At 45.7% G+C, this 21771-nt stretch overlaps 1 pseudogene; it reads right to left on the reverse strand.

The window, feature by feature from the left end:
• Positions 1 to 20720: 20720 nt before the first annotated feature.
• LOC103350282 (ATP-binding cassette sub-family E member 1 pseudogene) lies at positions 20721 to 21754 on the reverse strand (annotated as a pseudogene).
• Positions 21755 to 21771: the final 17 nt, after the last annotated feature.

Below are 21771 nucleotides of genomic sequence, written 5' to 3' on the forward strand. Positions count from 1 at the left end.
GTGGCCTGAAGCACAGGAACCTAGGTAGGACCCTCCAGGTTCCACAGGTGAGTGTGAGCAACTTCGGGGATTGCAACATCGACAATCACAGTGCCTGAGCTGCAGGGCACCATGAGGACTGCTCCCAATTCCTAGCAGGCATGCAGGGATGATGCTGGCATTTGTGCCCTGGGCACACAGCACTCTGTGCTAAGAGCTGCAGAGGGCACTTCCTCAGGGCCTGCCCTCTGTGCTTGTGTATGGTCTACTGGGGGTGCCCAGCCCAAAGAAGCCCAAGGGAGCTTCCCTAGATTGCTCAGAGTGAGAAAGCACAGCTCTTGCGAGTGCCCAGGCATCCTGCAGCTGCAGAACGCACAGGAGCCTACTCTCTGCCCTGCAAAGCATGCGTGCTCTGCCTCTGAGGCTGCTGCTGCTGCTGGGGCTGCCCGCTGTCCCCTAAGACAGAAGGGAGTTTCGCAGTGGCTGCCCCACAGCACACTTGCACTGATGTCTCAGAGGTAGAGGTATGCAATGTGAATTCCTTATTTATTTATTTATTTATTGGAACAAAGGAGTCACTTGGACCCCAGCTGGCTTTCCAGACTAGATCCAAGGTCAGAGAGGAGGTGGGATTCCTCATATTAGGGCTGCTGGTCTGCAGCAGTGGCAGGGGTCATGGTGCTTTCTGCCTATCTTTTCCCAGAAAGATGATGTCCCCCATCTCCCCAGCAAACTATTCATCAGATCAAGGGTTAATATCTATATTATATAAAGATCTAAAATACAGGGGCCAGCTCTGTGGCATAGAAGGTGGAGCTGCCGTCTGCAGTGCCCGCATCCCATGTGTGTCCTGGTTCAAGACCCAGCTGTTTCACTTCCAATCCAGCTCTCTGCTACGGCCTGGGAAAGCAGTGGAAAACAGCCCAAGTCCTTGGGCCCTTGCACCTGTGTGGGAGACCCAGAGGGAGCTCCTGGTTCCTGGCTTTGGGTTGGCTCAGCTCCGTTGGCCAGTGGATGGAAGATCTCTCTCTCTCTCTCTCTCTCTCTCTCTCTCTCTTTCTCTTTCTCTCTGCCTCTGCCTCTCTATGACTTTGCCTAGTCATAGTCATAGTCAAGTAAATAAATTAATTTTGTTTAAAAACCTCAGCAATAATGACAACAGCAAATTAATTCATTAAAGAAATAGGCAAAGGTTCCAAATAGACATTTCATAAAAGGGGAAATACACTTGGCCAAAAATAAGTGAAAAATGCTCAGTACCACTAGCCATCAGGAAAATGTAAATCAAAGCCATGAGAAATGATTAGCTTACTCCACTGAAAATGCCTATTGTCAAAAATACCGGTGAGGATGTGGAGGAAAGGGAACCTTTACATGCAAATTAGTACAGCCATTATGGAGAACCATATGGAGTTTCCCCAAAAAACAGAACAGGTCTGTAACATGACCAAGCTACCCCACTTCTGTGGATGAATCTGAAGGAAATGAAATCAGCATGTGGAAGAGCTATCTGCACTTCCATGTTAATTTCAGCCCTAGTCACAATAGCCAAGACACGGAATCAGCCAAGGTATCCATCATCAGGCAGAGAGATAAAGAATACGTGGCATATACACACAATGGAATATTATTTAGCCATAAAACAGAATGAAGTCCTGACATCTGCAGCAAAATGGGTGGAACTGGAGTTCACTGCGTTAATAGAAATTACCGAGACACAGAAAGATGAATACTACCAGTTCTCCCTCATATGTGAATGTGAATGTTAAAAGGATACAACAGATATGATTTTAAAATATTGGTTCCTAAGGCCTGGGAAGTTGTGGGAAGATGGGAAGGGGAGGGTTAATGGGTGCCAAATAGCAATTGGGTGAAGATAACGAGTTTCAGAGCCCCAGAGCCCAGCAGGGTGACTGTAGTTCATGGCAGTGTATTATATTCTGTGCAAAGAACTGGGAGAGGGGAATGATAGGCTTCAGAATCAAAGAAAAGAAATGGAAAGGTTAGTTACTTGGCTTGATTGGTTTATATTGTGTATATGTATTCAAATATTGCATTGTATCCCATAAAAGTGTACAAGTATTACATCACGATAAAAGAATTGGTCAAGATTTGAATCCAGTCTAACTTGAAGTCCTGAGACCTTAACATTTATGACCATCAGTTGAAGATAGTGGCAAGAGTAGAACTAGGGAGACCAGTTCTGATTCTAGGACAATATTTAGGTTATGCAGAATGGGGGCTCGGATTGGAGAGTGCACTGGGACGGAGGCCAGAAGGGGTATGAGAGATAGTGTGGTATGTTTTTCATGAGAGTTGGTGGCTAGATACTGGCACGGTCGGGAAGAAGTCCAGGATGGTCCCTATGATTCTATTCATTGTGATGGGAAAAGCAAGAAGAATCAGTGTCCTCCAGCCCCAGGCCTGTTTCTAGCGCCTGTTTCGTGTGTACTCTCTGTTCCCAGTGTGTTCCTCTAGCCTCACCTTTGCTTCAGATGCTTCTCTGCCTGCCTAGCCCATGAACAACTAAAGCCCAGATTTTTTTTGGGGGGGGGGGCAAGAAGAGTGGACAGTGAGAGAGAGAGACAGAGAGAAAGGTCTTCCTTTGCCATTGGTTCACCCCACAATGGCCGCTGTGTCCTGCGCACGCTGATCCAAAGCCAGGAGCCAGGTACTTCTCCTGGTCTCCCCTGGGGTGCAGGGCCCAAGCACTTGGGCCATCCTCCACTGCACTCCCTGGCCACAGCAGAGAGCTGGACTGGAAGAGGGGCAACCAGGACAGAATCCGGCGCCCCAACCGGGACTAGAACCCGGTGTGCCGGCGCCGCAGGCGGAGGATTAGCCTAGTGAGCCGCGGCGCTGGCCAAAAGCCCAGATTTTAAACCCATCATTGGACAATTCACTTGTCTTCACTTGTGTGATTCATTCTGTAACCAACAATCCTATGCTGCCTCTTGATGTCTTGCTCTTTGTATATTCAATTTATCTCTCTAATTAGCCTGTAAAACTCCATAGTGGTTCACTTTTTCATTTCTTGGATTCGCTTGGAGACTGCCTCTGGCCTGGAAACACAACAGACGTTTCATAAATTGTTATTTAACTCATTGAACCATGAAGACCTGCTGGGGGTAGGGGGGATTTAAGAAAGGGCAACATAGAGCAATGACCTACAAGACAAGTGGGTCATGGAGAAATGGAGACATTCCAGGTCAAGGGGTCTATTTGCAAAAGGAATAAATACAAACCATGAGGTGGGAAGATGGGTGAAGAAAGGAAAAATAAAGATGGGTACTTTTAAGACAGGAAGTCTGGTGCTTGCTCAGAAGGGAGAAGATGCTAATAGGAAGATGGAAGATGCTGACAGATGGAGCAAGAGGAAAAATAGGGCCGGGGGCAGCTGAAGGATGTGAGGCATTGAGCAGAATGGATAAATTTGACGGGCTGGTGCTGGACAATTTCATGGTTAGCTGTAGATATTTTTATGGAAGCAGCATGGCTGGGGAGTGATTACCTAGTTCTGCACCTAATTAACACAGTGGTTGTGCTTTTGAAGGGCGTCAGTTGGGAAAACCAACACATTAAAAGTGCAAGAGGAGAACTGGGGAGGAGGAAGCAGGCAGACGAGATTTCTGATGCCAGATAACCTCAATTAGAGGATCCTGAGGCAACTCCTGCCCCACAGGGGCAGGGACACTGTGCCCAACTACAGCAGGGTGTAGGGGGTACAGCTAACTACACAGGATGCAGTGGGTATGGGTGACAAAGGACACAGGAAACCTTTCCAGTCACAGGCTTGATGGGAAGCAGACCTCATTATGGTTAATGAAACACTGGCATCTCCTCCCTTAGTGCTTGGCCTCTTTCGGACGCCAGCCAAACCGTATTTTGCAGCTATTCAACCATGCAGAATGTGCTGTTTAGTTTCACGCATGTTAAGATCAAGGCATCAGAGGTTCTCAGGAAGCGGCACTGATGTTTTTAAACTTATAAAACAAATCTAATTGCTGGCTTTGCAGCCAGTGCGATCGTTTGGCTGTTTCCTCCTGAGCCCCAATGTCTAATTTAATTGCTGACACGTTTGTAGCTGTGCCTGCTCACGTGCTAGGGCTCTCCCAACTGCACTTACTGTCCCCACTCGACCCGTGAGCAAGTAGCGACCTGAAACACTAACTAAGCCGGTGCTGGTCACACAGGACATCCCAAGGGCATCCTGTGCAGGCACAGCTGGGGGAACCCCAAGACCCCTTGCCTACCCGTTCTCAGTGTGAAAACAAAGGATTTCTTTTTCTTTTTAAAGATTTATTTATTTATTTGAAAGTCAGAGTTACACAGAGAGAGAGGAGAGAGAGAGAGAGAGAGAGAGAGAGAGAGAGAAAGAGATTGGTCTTCCATCTGTTGGTTCACTCCCCAATCGGCCACAATGACCGGAGCTGCGCAAATCTGAAGCCAGGAGCCACAAGCTTCTTCTGGGTCTCCCACGCAGGTGCAGGGACCCAAGGACTTGAGAAATCTCCACTGCTTTCGCAGGCCATAGCAGAGAGCTGAATCGGAAGTGAAGCAGCCGGGTCTTGAACCGGCACCCATATGGATGCCAGCGCTTCAGGCCAGGGCGTTAATCTGCTTTGTGCGCCACAGTGCCAGCCCAAGGATTTTTTCCATATAATGAGCTAGAAAGTTGCCAATGTTTGTCAAAATTAACCCATATTCATTTATTGAGGAAATGTTAATGTGTTTACTCTGGTGAGAGGTAAAATAGGCAAACCGATGTAATTTATACATCTTGAAGTGTTCAGTGTCACCAAATTCAGATTTTCTAAATGCTTATCTTCATAATCACTATTCATATTTCCTTAAATTACTTAAATTCTTGAACCTTAAAGAAGAGTTGCCTACTCTAACTGAAATTAATTCAGGATTGAACTTAAAATTAGAAAAATATACTTGTCTCTCCATTCTTTAGAGCATGATTTAAGTTTCTCTGTGGACAACACAAAGAGTTGTTTTTAATTTGTGTAGACACCACGAAAGTCTACTAGTAAAATAATATCCATTTTCATAAACTGAAACACTGTAATAACAAGCAGGGAAACTTACAGCTTTAAAGGAAGACTTGCACTATGTGCCTCCAGAATATGAGCCCAAATAAACTCTTTTCCCTTAGAAAGGTAGACAGTGCAGGTATTTCCTTGTAGAAAAGAGAAACTGACTACTATAAAGGAGACTTCAAAAAGGTTGCAGAAAAATGGAATTAAAAGGTCAGTTCATTTTGGTGCAAATATTTTTGAAATCTGTGTGGTTTTTCATAATACACATTTTCCATTGTATTTCAGAAATGTGTCATTTTTAATCTCCAATTTTATTTATTTGAGTTTTCCCCTTTTTTCCTTGTTAGTCTGACAAGAGGTTTATCTATTTTATCTTCTCAAAAAACTTTTATATTTTTTTCAGTTTCAAGTTCATCTCATTTATGTGCTAATCCTTATTATTTCTCACCTCCTGATGATTTGGGGTTTGGTTTGTTGTTTTTCCTAAGTATTCAAGATGTATCATTATATCTTGGATTTGAGACATTTCTTTTTCTTTCATGTAGGCACTTAGTGCTATAAACTTCCCTGTTACTACTGCTTTTGCTGTATCCCACAGGTTTTGATATATTGTGTTTTCATTTTCATTTATTTCAAGAAAATTTTTGATTTCCTTTTTAAATTCTTCAGTGATCCATTGATCATTCAGTAGCATGATGTTTAATTTCCAAGTATTTATGAATGCTCTCTTGTTCTTCTTACCTTTGACTTCTAGTTTTAGTCCTTTATGGTCTGAGAAGATAGGTAGTATGATTTCAATATTTTTAAATTTGCTGAAACTTGACTTGTGGCCCAATATGTGGCCTATCCTAGAAAAAGTTCCATGTACCGATGAGAAGAATGTGTATTCTGTACTGTTGGGTGAAACGCCCTGTAAGTGGCTGTTAGGTCCACTTGCTGGATAGTAGGTTCAATTCTGATGTGTCTGTACTGATTTTCTGTCTGGATGACCTCTCCACTAGTAAGTGTGGTACTGTGTTGAAGTCACCCACTATTATTGCTTTGGAGTCTATAAACATTCAAGCAGGAAGCAACTCCAATACCTTCAAGCCATTCCAAAATATTGAACAGGATGGAATTCTGCCAAATGCTTTTTATGAGGCCAGCATTACTTTGAAACTAAAACCAACAAAGACACGACATGGAAAGAAAACTACAGACTTATATCCTTAATGAACACAGATGCAGAGATCCTCAGCAAAATACTAGCAAACAAATAAAAAACCACAGCAAAAGGATAATCTATCACAGTCAAGTGGGATTTATCCCAGGAATGCAAGGGTGGTTCAACATTCACAAATCAATAAACATCATAAATCACATCTATAGAATGAAGAACAAAAATCATACGGTCATCTCAATAGATGCAGAGAAAGCATTTGATAAGATTCAACACTACTTCAAGATAAAAACCCTCCACAAATTAGGTATAGAAGGAATAGTTCTCAAAATTATGAAGGCTCTATAACACAAACCAACAACTAGTGGCTAAAAGCATTTCCCTTCAGAACCAAAACAAGACAAGGACATCTACTTTTGCCACTCTTACTCAGTATGATACTGGAAGTGTTAGTGAGAGCAGTTAGGGAGGAGAACTAAAGAACATCAAAATGGAAAAAAAAGTGAAATTGTCCATGTTTGCAGATGACATGATGTTGTACATGGAAAAGCCTAGTTGATAAATCAATTCAGTAAAATTGCAGGTTACCAAGAAAATACAAAAAAGTAGTATTTTTGTATGCTAATGATGAATTCACAGAAAGAAAGAAATTCCTTCCATGATAGCCACCACAAAGTAAAATATTTAAGAATAGGCCGGTGCCGCGGCTCAATAGGCTAATCCTCTGCCTGGGGCGCCAGCACACCAGGTTCCAGTCCTGGTTGGGGCGCCAGATTCTGTCCCGGTTGCCCCTCTTCCAGGTCAGCTCTCTGCTGTGGCCTGGGAGTGCAGCGGAGGATGGCCCAAGTCCTTGGGCCCTGCACCCGCATGGGAGACCAGGAGGAAGCACCTGGCTCCTGGCTTTGGATCAGCATGGTGCACCGGCCGCAGCGGCCATTGTGGGGTGAGCCAACAGAAAAGGAAGACCTTTCTCTCTGTCTCTCTCTCTCACTGTCCACCTCTGCCTGTCAAAAAAAAAAAAGAATAAATATAACCAAAGAAGTAAAATATCTCTACAGTGAAAATTATCAAACATTGATGAAAGAAATCATAAAGGATACAAAAAATGTAAAGATATTTCTTGCCCATGGATTGGAAGAATCAGTATCATTGAGATGTCTATACTATGTAAAGCAATCTATAGATTCAATGCAATCCCTATCAAAATAAGAATGACATTCTTTTCAGAATTATAAAAAGAACTCCTAAAATTCATAAGGAATCATGAAAGATGCAGAATACTCAAAGCAATCCTGACCAAGAAAACACAAGCTGGAGGCATCACAACACCTGACTTCAAAGCATACTGCACAGCTATAGTAATTAAAACAGTATGGTACTGACATAAAAACGACACATAGATCAATGGAAAATAATAGAAAGCCCAGAAATTAGTCCACATACATGCAGCCAATTGATTTTTTTAAAAAATATTTCTTTAATTATTTGAAAGGCAGAGATAGAGAGAGAGAGAGAGAGAGGAAGTTCTTCCACCTGCTGGTTTATTCTTCAAATGGCCTCTCAGCTGGACTGGTTGTTTTTTTTTGTTGTTGTTGAATTTTTTAAGTTGCTGATATATTTGGGCTATTAATTCTTTGTCAGAGAGGTGGTTCGCAATATTTTTCCCATTCTGTTGGATGTCTCTTCAGTCTATTGATCTTTCCTTTGCTGTGCAAAAGCTTCTGAGTTTGATATAGTACCATTTGTTTAGTTCTACTTTTGTTGCCTATGATTTGGGGGTCTTGTTCAAGAAGTTTTCCCCTACACCAGTGTCTGAAAGTGTCTTCTCTACATTTTCTTTCAGCAATTTCATAGTCTTGGGTCTTTTTTTTTTTTTTTTTTTTTGACAGGCAGAGTGGACAGTGAGAGAGAGAGAGAGAGAGAGAGACAGAGAGAAAGGTCTTCCTTTTGCCGTTGGTTCACCCTCCAATGGCCGCCACGGCCTGCGCCCCACGCTGATTCGAAGGCAGGAGCCAGGTACTTCTCCTGGTCTCCCATGAGGGTGCAGGGCCCAAGGACATTGGGCCATCCTCCACTGCACTCCTGGGCCATAGCAGATGCTGGCCTGGAAGAGGGGCAACCGGGACAGAATCTGGCGCCCCGACCGGGACTAGAACCCGGTGTGCCGGCACCGCAAGGCGGAGGATTAGCCTATTGAGCCATGGCACCGGCTAAAATGTACACTTTAAAAATAGTATTTTACAGGCCCGTGCTGTGGCTCAACAGGCTAATCCTTCACCTGCGGCGCCGGCACACCGGGTTCTAGTCCCGGCCGGGGTGCCGGATTCTGTCCTGGTTGCTCCTCTTCCAGTCCAGCTCTCTGCTGTGGCCCGGGGGGCAGTGAAGGATGGCCCAAGTCCTTGGGCCCTGCACCCCATTGGAGACCAGGAGAAGCACCTGGCTCCTGCCTTCGGATCAGCGTGGTGCGCTGGCTGCGGCGGCCATTGGAGGGTGAACCAACAGCAAAAGGAAGACCTTTCTCTCTGTCTCTCTCTCTCACTGTCCACTCTGCCTGTCAAAAATAAATAAATAAATAAAATAATGAAGCGTACATTTTGCTTATGCAATGTCACTTAAATCTAATTTTAAATTTCAATTTTAATTCATAAAAAGTAAGAGAAGAAAATTCTTACCTTAAAACAAATACATATTTTCCATGAACTTTTTGAAGATCCTCTGTATACATGGATTTCAAAATATTTTGCAACAAAGAAACTTATTTTTTTAAAGATTTATTTATTTATTTGGAAAGCAGAAATACAAAGACACACACACACACACAGATCTTCCATTCTCTGGTGCATTCTTCAAATGGTCACAATAGCTGGGGCTTGGCCAGGCTGAAGCCAGGAGCCAGGAGCTTCTTCTGGATCTCCCACATGGGTGCAGGGCCCAAGGACTTGAACCATCTTCTGCTGCTTTCCCAGGAACATTAGCAGGGAGTCGGCTCAGAAGCGGAGCAGATGGGTCACAAACTGGCCACCCGAATGGGATGCCGGTGCTGCAGACAGCAGCTTTACACCTTACACCACAGCACCAGCCCCAAGAAACTTATCTACTTATTCTACTGCTTCACAAACTTTTGAAGTACCCTCATATAAAAGTATATGCTTTCAATAAATAAATCCACAGAGAGCTAGAGGTACTGTTCTTTTTGTCATGAAGCTTTTGGTCTCCCAGAAGAGGGACATTTTAAACTCATATTGTCCATTTAATGGTTTAGTGAGTAAATTAACCCCTTATCAAATCTCTTTAAACACTTTAGTTATGATGTTTTCACAATCTGTGAATGAACCAGACGGGACAGCTCACCATTGAGAAAATAGTAGGGTGCTCTTTCTCCTAGAATGAAACTCAAAGCTGGTAATTACATTACTTTGTGTTAAAGAACTGATAGACTCCAATATGTTTAAATTAATAGGAAAAAAGAAAGATGTTTAAATGTGTAAAATTGAGGCAAGAAGCAAAATTAGGTAAATGACTTAAAATTTTTTTGTTATCGCTAGAAACATTAGGAGTCACTTTGGACAAATTTGACTTATTTTAAAAATATGTATTTGTTTGAAATTCAAACTTTCAGAAAGAGAGAGACAGAGAGAAAGAGAGATCTTCCATTCCCTGGTTTACTCCCCAAGTGGCCACAATAGCCAAGGCTGGACCAGGCCAAAGCCAGCAGCATGGAGCTTCTTCTGGGTCTCCCACTTGGGTGCAGATGGTACTGGTGAATGGCATGGTTCTTGTCTTTGTGCAAGAAAGAATTCAGGCATGAGACAGAGAGTAGTGGGAGGTAAAATAGCAAGGTTTATTAGGGAAGGGACATCTGTAAGAACAGATGGGCACCTCTCCAGACAGAACCTGAGGGAGAGTGCCCAGTCCCTCGGACTGGGCGGGGTGGGAGGGGAGAGGAGCCAGTTTACATGGTTGAGTGGAGAGATTACAGCTGGGCAGGCCAGGTGGGCGGCTCAGCATAGAGGCAGAGGGCTGAGCGTGCAGTCCGGTTGAGGCCGGGGGTTTTTAAGGAGATGGGTCTTTGTCATCTCCTCCTGAATCAAAGGATTTTATGGATGTAAATATTAAGAAGCTCCTATCTGAGTTTTCCCCTGAAGGTATCAGACGGGAGGAAGCCTAGCTGGTGCCTTCCTGAGTTAGAGGAAAGGTGAGCAAGCACCCCTGGAGAATGGGGATCCAGAGCAGGGTATTTGAAATGCAGATACTGGGCTGCATCTGGGAGATTGTGGAAGATTGCCAGGCAGAAGGGGCGGGACCCCTACCTATCAGGTTATCAGGTAGAAGGGGCAGGGCAGGATGCGAACACTGGGCTGCCTCTGAAATGGATGACTTTGAGATACAGATGCATATGCTGGACATAGATGTCTTCTCTTCAGGCCTTTATGTCACACACACATAAGCTCATATCTGACTTCCTACCTAACATTCCCCCCTCAAGAGGGAATACCCAAAATTCTTCTTTGGGATTATGGATGGAGTTCCAGTTTCTGTAGCTTCTTCAAAGCTGGCATGTGGGCGTCAAGGAGGATTTGGGTATTTCCTCTTGCCATCTGTCTTATGGTGTGCAACAGTGGCCTTGGAAAGACTGCCCTGCTCGGTCCAGAGGGCTGCTCAGGTCGTCCAGTGAAATGGGCTGGAAGCCTTGTCTCACGATAATTTGGAGTTCGACAGCTTTTATTCTGCTAGAGATAAAACGGACAAGGGCAGTATAAAACACACGATCCAAAGAGAAGCAGCAAGATTACAGAAGTCATTGGGCCAAGGAGAGGAAATAGCCAGGATTTCCACGACCAGATGTCAGGCCAGAAATCCCAGCCCTGCTTGGCCTGGTCCTGGAGGTGCTTGGCTTTGTCCAGGAAAAGTATGAATTTGGGTTTGCACCTGTCCAGTCTGACCCAGAGACAACATTCTTCCTGTAACATGGCACAGACACCTCCTGGAGCAGCAGTTAGCATCTCTAATATTTCTTTCTTTCATAATCTTTTGTGACTTCTGCACACCTTCTTCAATTTACTTGAAACATTCCATCGTTTCCATTCCAGTCTAGAGTAAACTAGCCATCAGGACAAAGTCATTCTTACAAACCATGTCCTTTCCTTATTTAAAAAAAAAAACCTCTTTCCTTCTTAACCTTCCTTACCAAGAACACTCTTTCCTTCTTAATCTTTCTTACCAAGTGCACGTTTCTATACTTGTGATGTTTTCCATAGAGTCTGGTTGGCTCTTTCTACCTTACCAGAAGACTGAGGTCTCCCTGCAGAGTAAAGGTGCCAGGTTATTCCTAGGGCCTTACAAATCCCTTATGTATCTGGGAGATGAAGGAAGGCCCATTGTCACTTTGTAAAGATTGTGGGAGACCAAAGCGTGGAAACTTTCCTTCAGGAGAGTTCTGGCCACTTCCTGAGCTCTTTCAGTTCTGAGCTCTGGTTAAGTGATCAGTTCTGCTAACTGAGCAGAAGTTCCTGGGGGCAGAGCACACTTGTAGCTCTATCTCTTCACATGGTATGTCAGAAGACAGGGGATGGCATATGGCAATAATAGGAATCTGGCCATCCTCATGTGCAGAGAAAGTCACTCGAGTTCCCAACTTACTTAGGGGGTCCCTTCCCAATAGGGGTGTGGGACACTCAGCCATTACTAAGAACTGGTGGGAAAATAAGGTCTTCCCCCAAAGGCAACATAAAAGGGGTGTGAATCTTCTTAGGGAAGGCACCCCGTTGACTCCCATTACTTGGCTGGACTGTGAGGAGAGTTGCCCGGAATACGAGACAAGTACAGAGTAGGCGGCCCCTGTGTCTAAGAGAAAATTTACAGCCCTACCTGCCACATCAACTGTGACCCTAGGCTCTGCCCCTTTGATGGCGATGGTTGCTTCGTGAGCCAGAAGAGCAAAGGGCTCCTTCAGTTTAGGGCCAACAGGTTTTGTGATTCTGATCTGGAGTCCTTCGACTCTCAGGGCAGTCTCGCTTCCAGTGGCCAGGCTTTTTGCAGAGCGGACAGGGCTTCTTTGGAAGCCGGCCGCTGCTATGGCAGCCTCTAGCCCAGTGCCCTGGCTGCCCACAGCGAAAGCAGTTACCACTTGGAGGTGGGCCGGCCTTGCTGGGTCCCTTTGATGGCAGATTACTGCACAAAGCAGCTGTCAACTGGGCCTGCCACCTATACTTATGCTGTTCCTTCCATTTGTCTCGATCCTCCTCCTGGTCTCTGTTAAAATAAACAGCAGAAGCAGCCTTGATAATGACAGCCAAGGGGGTGCTTGGTCCCATCCCTAATTTCTGAAGCTTTCTTCTAATATCAGGGCAGCTTGAGTTAGGAATCTGTCCCCTAATATGGCATTTCCTACAGCAGAGTCAGGATCTAAATCAGTATACTTATCAAGACCCTCTTTGACCTTTCTAGAAAGGCAGCTGGACTTTCCTGCGGCCCCTGTTCTATCATTGGTAGCTTGTTAAAGTTCTTTGGTCTTGCCTTACTGGCTGCCCTTAGACCTGCTAAAAGACAAGCCAGCATGTGGTCCCTACTTTTTCTTCCCTCAGGGATATTATAGTTCCATGAAGGTTCCTTAATTGGGATTGCTGCTTCCGTGATTGGGTGTCCCTCATCTTGCCTATGCAAGGCATTTGCATAATCATTGGCAGGCTGCGACACCATTTGCTTTTCCCCATGAGTTAGGGTAGTGTTTAGAAGAAATACTACGTCCTGCCAAGTGTCCTGCCAAGTAAGCTCAAACATGCCGGTAATCTTATACCATCCCTCTAGCCACCTGTTGGGGTCCTCAGTGAAGCTTCCCATTTCTGCTTTCATCTCATTTAAATCCTGCATTTTAAAAGAGACCCGTATTTTGGTGGGGCCATTGGGTCCTATCATTTCCTGTAAGGGAAACATTCCTGCACCCTCTGCGCTCCTGCCCGGCTCACGCCTGTGCTCCAGCTTCCGCTTGTGCTCAGCCTTGGGCTCATCCTTGGCCTTGGGCTCGGCCTCGGGTTCGGCCTCAGGCTCAGCTTCAGGCTGGGGCTCCAGCTAGCGCTCAGCAGAACCTCTGGGCAAGGTGGGGCTGTTGGCTCCAGAGGAGGCTGAGGGAGTGGTGGCCCCAGGGCATCTAGGGGCGTGCTAGATGGTGGCTACTTTGGCTTAGCTTTACAGTGGACTCTGGATAATAACTCAAATGAAGCATCGATAAGTCCAGTTTGCAACTTTGACAGAGCTTGTGATTTTTCCTGAGTGCCATAAAGACCTGTAACATAAGGGATTTCTGTCCATTTACTGTGCTCACGGCAGTATAGATGTAAACAAGAAATGGTATTAGAATCTAAAGTCCCATTTCCTGGCCACACTCTCTGATCATTTTTTTTTAACTTTTATTTAATGAATATAAATTTCCAAAGTACGACTTATGGATTACAATGGCTTCCCCCCCATACCGTCCCTCCCACCCACAACCCTCCCCTTTCCCACTCCCTCTCCCTTTCCATTCACATCAAGATTCATTTTCGATTATCTTAATATACAGAAGAGCTCTGATCATTTTGTTTATATTGTGGCCAAATGTTGTTACAGAGGGAAACTAGCAATTTCTTCTTTAAGACCCTTGGGTCAAACCGAGACCAGTTCCTGAGAATGCATCCTAGTGGTGAGTCACATGGTGGTGACAAGAGCTGGTTTCCCATCTGAAAGAGAATAGAGGAGAAATCCTGGCAGAGGTTTCTGCCGCGCTAGGGAGGGAGCGGGCGTCCCTGCAAACCTCCAAATCACTCCTTGGCTCACTGTGTAGCCAGTGGGTTATGGGCCTGGGTTGCCGGGCTTAACTAGTATTACCGTGTAACCTGCAAACACTCTTGGGGCTCCTGGAACCCAGTAATCTGATATCTGCCACATAATCACCTCAAAACATCTCTAAATCTCTCCCTTTTGGGATCCTGTTCTCAGTACTATCCCTTAATCAGACTTGGCCTGATGGCCCCTGGATATTTTAATTTTAATTTGGCTAAGCCAGTCAGCCCCCTCTTCTGAATCAGGGCCTGCAAAACTGTTTGGACTATACTAAAGTGCTCTTTCTACTTGGAAGGGTGCGACTGATAGCAAAGTCTATCAGGCGGTTCCCTGTCCCAGACCTAGGCCTAGAGGGAAGAGGGGAGGGCCAAGAGTAAAACAGGAGTGCAGCAGGGAGGGGTAGCCAGCTCCCTGTCCTGGAGCCAACTGGGCCCTGGTCAGACACCAGAAGGAGGGAGGGCACATGCATCCCATTGCCCTTACTATCACACGATTCAACACGTAGAGCAAGCCAGACCTGACACAAAAACCCTTGGGGGAATGAGGTCAACTCTGAAGCTGCGTCCCATTAACAGTACGTCCCATTAACAGTACGTAAGGAACCAGACCCTCGGGTAGGCACAATGTAAGCTAGCAAAACCTTTTTAACGGAACAAAGAAGTTTGAGCGATCTAGTCAAATTAAAATGGCCACCAACGTGAGATCTTAATCCACACAGCTCAATATTTTAACCAAAACCAGATCCAATTAGGGCTACTGAACTCACTCAATTAAAACAGATAGTTAATTTTAGCTCCTTTCCAGATTCAGTCCTCAGACAATCAAAGCTTAGCAACAGTAACAGTGCACAAAAATTTTAAGAGGCATCAGAGCAAAGACAGAAAACCTGTGGTATAGGAATGGAGATGAGCAGAAACAAAGGGAGGGGAGGGAGACGGAAAGCGACAGAAGACAAGATGTGAGTGACTGCCCTCACCTTCCTCTATGAATCTCAACTGGAGGAGAGCATAGGGAAAGGCCCTGATGTCTGGGGGCTGAGTGGGTGTTCAAAATCTCCTATTGCTCAAGGTTGCCCACTACCTAGTTGTCCGAGTTTACCTGGAAGGCCAATATTAGCCTCGATTGAAGCTAGGCCCTGCTCACGTAGCAATAGGCAGCGTGACCAGGCGACCCTCCAGGAGAGAGACCAGGTCCTTGGGTCACAGTCCGGCCACCTGGAAGCTAAAGCGAGCTCAGGGGGTCTCCAGGTTCTCAATTGCCCTTCCTAGTTGCCCTTCCATTCCTCACAATCCCTCTGGAGTTTCTGCTGTAGCTAAGCCGTGGCTGGGGTGAGGGAACTCCGCATTCTCGGAGAGCTGTGGGGTGCCGGCTGATCAATAGTCACTCCCACAGATCTGGTCCCACTTGAGGGAAGGAATATTGACCTTCGATGTCTTCTCAAAATCCCTTCGTGGTTGCCAGAATGTTACTGGTGAATGGCAGGGTTCTTGTCTTTGCGCAAGAAAGAATTCAGGCATGAGACAGAGATTAGTGGGAGGTAAAATAGCAAAGTTTATTAGGGAAGGGACATCCGTAAGAACAGATGGGCACCTCTCCAGACAGAACCTGAGGGAGAGTGCCCAGTCCCTCGGACTGGGCGGGGTGGGAGGGGAGAGGAGCCAGTTTACATAGTTGAGTGAAGAGATTACAGCTGGGCAGGCCAGGTGGGCGGCTCAGCATAGAGGCAGAGGGCTGAGCGTGCAGTCCGGTTGAGGCCGGGGGTTTTTAAGGAGATGGGTCTTTGTCTTCACACATCTCCTCCTGAATCAAAGGATTTTATGGATGTAAATATTAAGAAGCTCCTATCTGAGTTTTCCCCTGAAGGTATCAGATGGGAGGAAGCCTAGCTGGTGCCTTCCTGAGTTTAGAGGAAAGGTGAGCAAGCACCCCTGGAGAATGGGGATCCAGAGCAGGGTATTTGAAATGCAGATACTGGGCTGCATCTGGGAGATTGTGGAAGATTGCCAGGCAGAAGGGGCGGGGACCACTACCTATCAGGTTATCAGGTAGAAGGGGCAGGGCAGGATGCGAACACTGGGCTGCCTCTGAAATGGATGACTTTGAGATACAGATGCATATGCTGGACATAGATGTCTTTTCATTAAGCCTTTATGTCACACACACATAAGCTCATATCTGACTTCCTACCTAACACAGAGACCCAAGCACTCGGGCCATCTCCCACTGCTCCACTGCTTTTTCAGGTGCATTAGCAGGGAGCTGGATAAGAAGCAGAGCAGTAGGACTTGAACAGAGCCAATATGGAATATTGGTGTTGCAAGCAGTGGCTTAATACACTGTGCCACAACACTGGCCCTGACAAATACATTTGTATACTCTTTTTGTAATTTTTAAGAAAGCTGTGCCTGGAATATAAGGCTGTGAAACAGTAAGTCTTACCCTAAAATACTGCATTCAGAAATATTTCTCTGTTGGAGCCAAAGAAGAGGGCAGCTGGAGAGCGATCATGGAGCTGAAGAAAGGTTGGGCAGAGGGGCTGTAACTAGTTTCATGACATTGCCCTCGGTATGGGCAGGAGCCCAAAATCTCAGAGAGAAGGAAGAGGACTTTGGCCCTTGGTTGTATAATGAAGCACCTGTCATGAGGTGCAGCCCAAGGGGCAGATGTTAGCTGTAAGAATTGATTTAGTTGAGGGAGCAGGTCAGAGAGACCTCGTAGTCCTTTCCAGGAATTCTGGAAATGTTTGCATGGATTTGACCTTGGAGGAGATAGGCATGAAAATAGTGAAGGTGAGGAATTGAGGGGTGCCCACATCCCCATCGCTTGTTTTTGGAATGTATGATCTTCCTGGCTGTCTCAGTGCCTACTCTATAGCTAACACATTCCACCTGCTAACTCCTATTCATCCATCAAGACATCGTCCTTTTTTGAAGTGTTTTCCTTCCCTGAATGCACATTTCATTCTGCAAGTCCAGCCTGATCATACTTTATTGTACTAATTCCTTCTTTTGGTTTTTACCCACTCTGAGCTCAAGAAATATTTGCTGAATGAATGAATGACCTACGAAATATTTTGGAAAGGGGTTACCATAAGAGAAGAAACTGGGGTTCAGAGAGGTAAGGAGAATGACCTGGGGCCTGAGTCTCGAGTCTCTATCCACCTGAGGTGATCCCAGGTGGACTGGACAGTGAACTGGGACAAGCCCCAGAGGCAGCTGTGCAGGCAGATTCGGAATCAAACTCTGATTCCAAATGGCTGTTTCCCTCTAAACACATCTCTCCAGCTCTGTGGGATCAGTTTGTCACCACTGACACTGGGATAACAGTACACCCAACCACACTGCTGAGTACTTGGTAAACTGCACTGTGAATTCCTTGAAGCAGGGTTCATGTCTGCTTTCTTTGCAGCTGTGTGCCGTGACCTCACAGAGCGCCTAGCATGCAGTGCGTGCTCATTCAGTATTTCTGTGTGTGCACAGCCATTCCACCATCAGCGGGTAAAGCTTTTCTCTCCCTTTCTCCCAGTATGGATCCTTCAGGCTAATGAGATCTGGAGGCCGTGGCAAAGCTCTGCACTCACCCTTCCCAGAGGTAGGTGAGACAGCCCTCCTGGGTCTTAGGGAAGAGTCATCTTGTTACCGGAGAAGCAAGGGTTCTTATCTTCACGCAAGAAAGAATGCAGGCATGAGACAGAGTAGTGGAAAGCAAAATAGCAAGGTTTATTAGGGTAGGGACATCCGTAGGAATGGATGGGCACCTCTCCAGACAGGACCTGAGAGAGAGTGCGCAGTTTATATTTAGGCCAGGGTTTTTAAGGGGATGGGTCTTGCCTTCCCACCTCTTCTCCTCCTCCTAGAACAAAGGACTTTTTGGATGTAAATACGAAATATTCCTTTCTGAGTTTTCCCCCTGAAGTTATCAGACAGGGGAAGCTGGTTAGAGGAAGGATGGGCAGGGCCCCCTGGGAGGTCAGGATCTGGTAGGATGTTTGAAGTGCAGATACTGGGCTGCACCTAGAAGGTTATGGGGTGATTTTGAGATGGGGATGCTGAACCTGGATGTCAATGCCTTAGGCCTTTGTCACATACACATAAGCTCATTTCTGACTTCCTACCTAACAATCTGGGCAGCAGGGAGGGGGATCGGTGACAGCAGGGACAGTCGGTGACCCGGAAGCCACCACACTGTGAATGTCTGTGTGCTAAGCCTGGCCAGGCTCCCATGTGGAACATAACCAGACAATGGGGCAAGGGTATTTATAAAGATGTGGCTTTCTTCCCAGTGGTTTTTGACAGGGTTTAGGATTTAGGAAGCGCCATGCATTATTTAGTTGTGAGGTAGGGGAAAGGGTATGGATAGATGAGCGAGCAGGCTCTGCAGAAACCCAGGGCCCTGGACAAGCTGGCTGCCAAGGCACTCCTCCTAGAATACCTGTTGTTTTTACGATCTGGGAAGGAGATTAGATTGTGAGGCAGTCATTGTGATAAACACGAGGGTGAGGAACTTGAAAATGAACACGAACATGTCTGCACCTCTTGCTCCTGGGTTTGGCATCTCCTTGTTTTTCTTGCTGCTGTCCCTCTACCTCGCCCTCCTCGCCTGTGGACTCATGTTGATCCAAGCCCTACTGTTTCCTTTCTTTTCACTCTGAATGTTCGTTCTCCTTTTGGAGTTGAACATGGATTTTTCTAGTGAATCTTTATCACATGAATTATTGTGCTAGTTTTATTCTCTGGCAGTAGAGATACTTGAATGAGTGAATGAACAGCCTTAGGAGGTATTTAGGAAAGAGATTATTACCCCATTTCCTAAGAGCAGGTGCTGGGGTTCAGAGAGCACCAGGCACTTGCCACACAGCAACCTCAGCACCTGCTCTCCTGCATCCAAGGCCAGCAATCCATCTACCAGTGCACTCGCCCTGCACCGTAATTGGGTGGTGTGCTGTGACAAGCCCCTGGCAACGTTTCAGAGGCACATGGGATGGGGGGGCAGTGTTGAAACCCAACAAAGAAAGATTAAGATCTCACCTCCCGTATCAATACCTGCTTTCCTCTGAACATATCTCTGCCTCTCTAATCAGTTTCTCATCGCTAAACTGAGAGAGCATTACAACCAACCAGGTCTACTGAACATGCCGTAGACAAGGCTGTGAACTTGACATTAGGGCTCTCACATGTGTGTCCCTCCAGCCAGTGGTGGTGCTGTTAGGTAGGAAGTCAGAAATTGAGCCTATGTGTATGAGAAAGGCCTGAAGACCAGCACCCACTGCAGAAGCTCCAGAAGCCCAGCATCTTGCACTTCAAAGTCCTGCGCAGACCCTGATGACCTCCCCGGTGGTCCCAGCCCTCCCACCAAGGAAAGCTGCCAGGAGAATTCCCTCTGCTCAGGACCAAAGGGGTTACTTGATAACATGGGGCAATAAAACCTTCTCAGATGCTCTAAGGGAAGCCCCCCTACTCTGCCCAGGGTGCCAGCAAATCTGGGGAGGAATTTGCTAATTTTCACCCAAAAACCCTTCCCCCAGGACTCTCCATCCTTTGTCCTGGAGGAGGGGGTAGGTGGGTAAACGACTCTCTTAAAAACCTAGAGTCCAACTGGACTGCGCACTCAGCCCTCTGCCTCTCTGCTGAGCTGCCCACCTGGCCTGCCCAGGTGTATTCTCTCCACTCAACCATGTAACCTCACTCTCCCCCAGTGAGCGACTGGGCACTCTCTCTCAGGTTCTGTCTGGAGAGGTGCCCATCCGTTCTTACGGATGTCCCTGCCCTAATAAACCTTGCTATTTTGCTTTCCACTACTCTCTGTGTCACGCCTGAATTCTTTCTTGTGTGAAGACAAGAACCCTTGCTTCTCTGGTAACATTCTGGCAAACACAAAGGGATTTTAAGAAGACATCAAAGGTCAGTATTCCTTCCCTCAAGTGGGACCGGATCTATGGGAGTGACCGTTGATCAGCCGGCACCCCACAGCTCTCTGAGAAAGCGAAGTGCCCCCCAGCCATGGCTTAGCTATGGCTGAAACTCCAGAGGGATTGTAAGGAACAGGAGGGCAACTAGGAAGGGCAGTTGGCTGAGAGCCTGGAGACCCCCCGAGCTCGCTTTGGTGGTGGTCAGACTGCGACCCAAGGACCTTGCCTTTCTCTTGAAGTGACACTAGGTCATGCTGCCTACTGCTATGTGAGCAGGGCTTGACTTCAGTCGAGGCTAATATTGGCTCTCCAGGTAAACTCGTACAACCAAGTAGTGGGCAATAATGAGCGATAGGAGATTTTTTTTATAATCCTCATGTTTATTTATCAAATATCATCAATGGGGTCTTTGACCAGCTTATAAAATAAATTTCCTTATACTGGCATACTTGGCAAAGCAGGTAAGCACAGAAAGTAACTTCAAGATTTTTCTAGAGGGGGCGCACAGGTCAGCATTTGGTACATGTATGCATTACACTATTGAGCATCTTCCCACACATCATGAAAACCTGGAGGTAATTTGTGTAGCTTGAAATGTCTTCATTTTAGAATATGCACAAAAGTGCCTTATGAACTTTTCCAGGAAAGTGGCATTTTCTGTGTTCAGACTACAATTTACAACACAACTGGCTTTTGATGTACATTGATTATACTTCAAGTTCCAGAGTATGTGGGGCATAAAACCTGATTAAAGTTTTATATGACAAAAATCCCAGTCAATGTTTCTTTTAGTAAATGGCTTATTGATTTCCTCAGATTCAGTCTAATCATCCAAGAAAAAGTAGTTTCCACTCTTCTTCTGTTCTACATCCTTAATTGAGTTGAGTTTGTTTATTCGTGGTCTATAGTTGTTTGGATCTCTTCTGAATGTAATTTCAAGCTGAGACAAACATTTATTCATGCCGGCCAAAAGGGTTTGAGGACTATTTGCAACAGTGTTCTTAGATGGGACACCATCAAAAACAATGACTCGATCTGCTAGATAGGTGGCCGTGATGAAGTCATGTTCCACAACAAAGGCTGTCTTCTTCGCATGGAGTATGAAACTTTGGCAACTCGAGCTGCCATCAATCTTTGCTCAGAATCCAAATATGCAGATGGCTCATCAATTAAATAGACATCAGCAGGTTTGCCCAAGCAAAGAGCTAAAGCTACTCGCTGTAGTTCTCCTCCAGATAATGTTTGTACCTCTTGATCAATGATGTTTTCAATCTGCAGAGGCTTCATTACATCAGTCACAAACTGCGGATGAGTGTAAGCATCGCTTATCTTTTCATGTAATAACTGGCGAACACTTCCAGTTGATTTGGGACTGATCTTTTGTGGTTTATAACTGACATTTAGAACTGGCACTTCTCCTCCTTCATCAGGTTTAAGCCTTCCAGCAAGCATTCTGATGAATGTCGTTTTGCCTGTACCATTTTCCCCAAGCATCACCATAATTTCAGAATCCGTAAACTCTCCAGCTGCAATTGCCAGTGCAAACTCTCCCATCTTTTTCTTCATCCCTGGGTAGTTATACATACACATCTTTTTAACTTCTTCATTTGCTGTCTCAGCCACTTTAAAAACAAGCGCTGCATCTCTGAATCTCAAGTTTTCTGTTGGAACATAGCCATCCAAGAAAATGTTTATGCCTTCTCTAACACTACAAGGCATAGTTACAACACCATAAGCACTTGGCACACCATACAAACAGCATGAGGAGTCAGAGAGATAGTCTAATACACTTAGATCATGCTCCACAACAGTGATGTACCTATCTGGGTTTATTAAAGATCGTATTTACTATACGATAGTAA

Source organism: Oryctolagus cuniculus, chromosome 7, assembly GCF_051225735.1.
Source record: "Oryctolagus cuniculus isolate XC-2025 breed Fujian yellow rabbit chromosome 7, ASM5122573v1, whole genome shotgun sequence".
Taxonomy (NCBI): domain Eukaryota; kingdom Metazoa; phylum Chordata; class Mammalia; order Lagomorpha; family Leporidae; genus Oryctolagus; species Oryctolagus cuniculus.